The sequence below is a fragment of the Salmo salar genome, unplaced genomic scaffold (assembly GCF_905237065.1).
Source record: "Salmo salar unplaced genomic scaffold, Ssal_v3.1, whole genome shotgun sequence".
Classification (NCBI taxonomy): Eukaryota; Metazoa; Chordata; class Actinopteri; order Salmoniformes; family Salmonidae; genus Salmo; species Salmo salar.
The window spans coordinates 91,100-96,380 of record NW_025548330.1 but is presented as its reverse complement, the minus strand read 5'-3'; the positions used below and the strand labels follow the sequence as shown (position 1 = coordinate 96,380).

The 5,281-nt window shown below is 39.0% G+C and overlaps 1 long non-coding RNA gene across 1 annotated transcript; it reads right to left on the bottom strand.

The window, feature by feature from the left end:
* Positions 1-210: 210 nt before the first annotated feature.
* Positions 211-4,136, bottom strand: LOC123732906 (uncharacterized). The gene is made up of 3 exons (XR_006763483.1): positions 3,898-4,136; positions 1,634-1,732; positions 211-803 (listed from the first exon to the last, which is right to left on the bottom strand). It is a non-coding gene; the product is annotated as an uncharacterized lncRNA (long non-coding RNA).
* Positions 4,137-5,281: the final 1,145 nt, after the last annotated feature.

Genomic DNA, 5,281 nt, shown 5'->3' with positions numbered 1-5,281 from the left:
GACCGTAAAGCAAAAAGCTAATTGAACAATAAAGTTTGGCGTTTCAACACTGTAACAAACTCCATCGTTATTCCCCAAAATTTACCTTAGTCCACTCTGCGCGTAACCGGACAATATTCTTGGTGCCACACAGGACGTGGACTCGGACAGTTCCAGAACGCGGACATGAGCAGTGCAACACAATCAACTAAGCCCAGTCTTTACAGTGGGTTACATTAGTAATATTCATTTTTTATTATTATGTTAAACAAACGTTCCACTTTTTTTATAACAATATTTTGAGATCTAGGCCCATATCCAAAGCGTCTCAGAGTAGAGAAGTGGTCGTATAAGTGCTGTGAATAAAGACATTTGACACTTCCGGGAATAAATTAAAGCTATGCATGAAGTCTCTAGTCCCACCTAGTCGGCAGATATTTAGAACACCTCGTGAGCTGTCCTAAGTAGTTAAGAGTTAACAGCAGGTGTCTTGATAATACAATAGAATAATGCAGCGAGTCAGTGGTTCCTGAGCCACATGTAATTGCTTTGCAGTAGTTAAAAATAATGTTTTATATCTCTATATGGTCAATCCATAAATAATATATGTCTTGTGCTTTTGGCAATGATTTATGTATAATACTTATGTATAACAAGTGATACCATGTATGTCTCCAAAGCGTTTTGTCTTCATTTTGGCAGATTAATTTATGCTAATTTCTCAAGATTAACTCAGGTTTTCGTCCAGCGGCTAAGGAGTTGGAGCTGTGGCAGGAGTTGGACCTGTGGTCCAAAGGTGGCTGGTTTATATCCCGGGCCGGGCGCTGGAAAAACGTGAGGAATTGATCTGACCCCTGGAGGTCTGCTGGGTTCATATCCTCTAAACATTCACCTTTCATTGATCAGAACTCTAGAGGTTCTTCTTCACTGAACCCCAAAATATATATCACTTTTAGTGGTTCCATATATTAAGGAAGTGATAGAAGCCTTTTTGGTTCTATAAGGAACCTTCTTTTCTGAGTGTAAAATTAACACGTTTTTCTTTTGATTATTTAATTATCCACATCATGTTATTTCAAGTTCTCCCTTGGGAGCACAACATCACATTGTTAAAAAAATTATCCTAAATTTGGCATGGCTATAAATTGGGCAATTGAAGACATCTAGGGCGTAATCTGTGTTCGATGAAAATGAACATTGAATGCAACGTTATGGGCAACATTATTGGCAAGGGACTTGATGCCTACTATGCCAAAGCTATTTAGAGTTGTTAAACGGGTGTGAAGAGTGTGTTGATATAACGGGAATATTGTCAAAATTCTTCTTGTAACAACGATCAGAATTGGTAAAGAAAATATGCATTCCATTATATTAGGCAATAATTAAGAGTAGGCAAAGTGGTCGTGTCATGTGAAAATTCTATCAAATGTGTTACACTGCAACGAGTACAGTCAGGGTGCCGTGGAGCCCCTGCAGTACCTCCACAGACCCCGGATTGAGAACCCCTGCAGTACCTCCACAGACCCCGGATTGAGAACCCCTGATTTAGCAGATGCTCTTATCCAGAGAGATTTACAGTAACTGCATTCATCTTAAGATAGCTATTTATTTTGGAAATAAAGTTAATAAATTCTTCATAAAATTGTCATCTTACCTCTTAGCTTTGGTGTCATGTCCCCCAGAGAGATGCATTTTAGAGGCAGGGCCCCCCTCCTCTCTCTCCCCAGAGAGACTCATTTTAGAGCACTGACCCCTAAACAGAGATCCAACATGTTGATTGTGGTCAACACAGGGACAACTAAACAGAGATCCAGCATGTTGGTTGTGGTTAACACAGTGACAACTAAACAGAGATCCAGCATGTTGGTTGTGGTTAACACAGTGACAACTAAACAGAGATCCAGCATGTTGGTTGTGGTTAACACAGTGACAACTAAACAGAGATCCAACATGTTGGTTGTGGTTAACACAGTGACAACTAAACAGAGATCCAGCATGTTGGTTGTGGTTAACACAGTGACAACTAAACAGAGATCCAGCATGTTGGTTGTGGTTAACACAGTGACAACTAAACAGAGATCCAACATGTTGGTTGTGGTTAACACAGTGACAACTAAACAGAGATCCAGCATGTTGGTTGGTTAACACAGTAACAACTAAACAGAGATCCAACATGTTGGTTGTGGTTAACACAGTGACAACTAAACAGAGATCCAGCATGTTGGTTAACACAGTAACAACTAAACAGAGATCCAACATGTTGGTTGTGGTTAACACAGTGACTAATTCTTGAATGTCAATTGTTCTCATTCATTCATTATCTCTTTGAGAAATATATTTTTAACAACTTTCTCTTTTACTTCTCTACATTCATGAAGAAAAAGATGTACTATTTACTCCATACATTTTCCCTGACACCCAAAAGTACTCGTTACATGTTGAATGCTTAGCAGGACAGAAAACGGTCCAATTTGAACACTTATCAAGAGAACATCCCTACTGCCTCTGATCTGGAGGACTAACTAAACAGAGAACATCCCTGGTCATCCCTACTGCCTCTGATCTGGAGGACTAACTAAACAGAGAACATCCCTGGTCATCCCTACTGCGGACTCACTAAACAGAGAACATCCCTGGTCATCCCTACTGCCTCTGATCTGGAGGACTCACTAAACAGAGAACATCCCTGGTCATCCCTACTGTCTCTGATCTGGAGGACTCACTAAACAGAGAACATCCCTGGTCATCCCTACTGCCTCTGATCTGAAGGACTCACTAAACAGAGAACATCCCTGGTCATCCCTGCCTCTGATCTGGAGGACTCACTAAACACAAATGCTTCATTTTTAAATGATGTCTGAGTGTTGGAGTGTGACCCTGGCTATCCGTAAATTAAAATAACAAGAAAATTGTGCCGTCTGGTTTGCTTAATAAAAGGAATTTTAAATTATCACTACTTTACTTTTACTTTTGATGCTTAAGTATATTTTAGCAATTACATTTACTTTTGATACTTAATTATATTTGAAACCAAATACTTTGACTTTTACTGAAGAAGTATTTTACTGGGTGACTTTCACTTTTAATTGAGTCATTTTCTATTAAGGTGTCTTTACTTTTACTCCAGTATGAGAATTGAGTACTTTTTCCACCACTGTTCTAACGTTCTAGAGACATATGAGCCACAGTTTCAACAGACATTTTGTAACTGCGTGGGCTACAAAGTTACTTTCAGTTTCATATAAGGAAATAAAACAACGGTCACAGGGTGAATTTGTTTTGCATTGCCCGGCTCCCCGGGTGCGCAGAGTTTACGCATTTTAGACCATTCCATTGGTCCTTAAAATAAAACTCCACTCACCTGTAGCACCGGGCCATGCAAAACTAACTTCCCACTGTCGCAGGGCACTGAGACACAGAGTTCTAAACCCAGATGCGTTTCTTCAAGACATCTCTCTTACATTATTTTAGCTAAACATATAATTTACTGGAAACCAAGTTTAGCTGTGTTTTTTCCTCCAGAATGTGAGTTACTGTAGGACTATAATAATTGTTAACAGGCCTACAAACCCAAAAGGTTTTAATTATTTGAGAATGTTAATTTGTATGCCTCAAATATTAAACTGTCATAAAATATTTAATGATTAGTTGAATCAGGTGTGTAAGTGCTGGTAAGAACAAAAGGATTGAGAAACCCTGAGATAAACATTAAACCATATAATGTAAAAGCTCCTCCGCCATCTTTACCAGACGTTTTACTGATAACATGTAGACCTACTGATTAGTTTCCACTTTGAAAACTGCTGTCTATCAGCAACTCAGCTCAAGTAGCAGTTCTACTAACTAGTAATATCTCATTCCTAGTATTCATTCTCTTACTCTGTCCATTAGAATAGATTATTGTTCAGAAATACTTACTTTATTTTTCAATAATCTCCATGTAGTGTTTTCTGCTCTGTCGTCTCAAAATGGATCCTGAACAAAAGAACAACTTTACTTTCGGTTTCAATCAGCCGTCTCCCCACCCTGAAAATAAAGTGTTTTATTGGTATCATCCACTAGATGGCAGTAAACACCTGCTGTAACTACACTTTACAACTATGTGTTCGGTTTCATACAGGCAGTGTCCCAGAGTTAGATTGCTGATCTAGGATCAGGTCCCCCTCTCTCCATGTAATCTGATTCATTATGATTTAGCATCAGTTCCCTCCTCTCCATGTAATCTGATTCATTATGATCTAGGATCAGGTCCCCCCTCTCCATGTAATCTGATTCATTATGATCTAGGATCAGGTCCCCCCTCTCCATGTAATCTGATTCATTATGATCTAGGATCAGGTCCTCCTCTCCATGTAATCTGATTCATTTTGATCTAGGATCAGGTCCCCCCTCTCCATGTAATCTGATTCATTATGATATAGGATCAGGTCCCTCCTCTCCATGTAATCTGATTCATTATGATCTAAGATCAGGTCCCCCTCTCCATGTAATCTGATTCATTATGATATAGGATCAGGTCCCCCTCTCCATGTAATCTGATTCATTATGATATAGGATCAGGTCCCCCCCTCTCCATGTAATCTGATTCATTATGATATAGGATCAGGTCCCCCCTCTCCATGTAATCTGATTCATTATGATCTAGGATTGGGTCCCCCCTCTCCATGTAATCTGATTCATTATGATCTAGGATCAGGTCCCCCCCTCTCCATGTAATCTGATTCATTATGATCTAGGATCAGGTCCCCCCCTCTCCATGTAATCTGATTCATTATGATCTAGGATCAGGTCCTTCCTCTTCTTGAGAGAACTAATCCAAAATGAGTCGAAAGGTCAAGTGATTCTCTTCCTGAGAAGAAGCTGACAGCCTTCAAACAGAGCAAAAAAGTGGTCCCAAAAAATATGTCAAAATGAATAAAAAATGATACAGCTGTCTTTAATAAGATCAAACTGAACTAACTGCTATCTTGAAATGTTGAAAAATTGTTTTTAAATCGCTCAGTCTTATCACTCAATATGAGTCAAAATCTGTCACTTCCAGGAGTGCTCATTTTGTCAAAAATGCAAAAATGAAAAAAATAACAACTCACAGCTGTGTTAATAGACCCAACTCAAACATCTGCTATCTTGAAATGTCCAAAAAAGGTATTTAAATGGGCCTACCAGTAGGGCTGGGCGATATATCGATATAAAAAATATATCGGTATATATTTTAAATGTGATATGAAATTAGACCATTTCGCATATATCGATATAGTTGAAATTTGCGCTTTGATCCTTGCTCCAAGCAAGCTGCAGACCC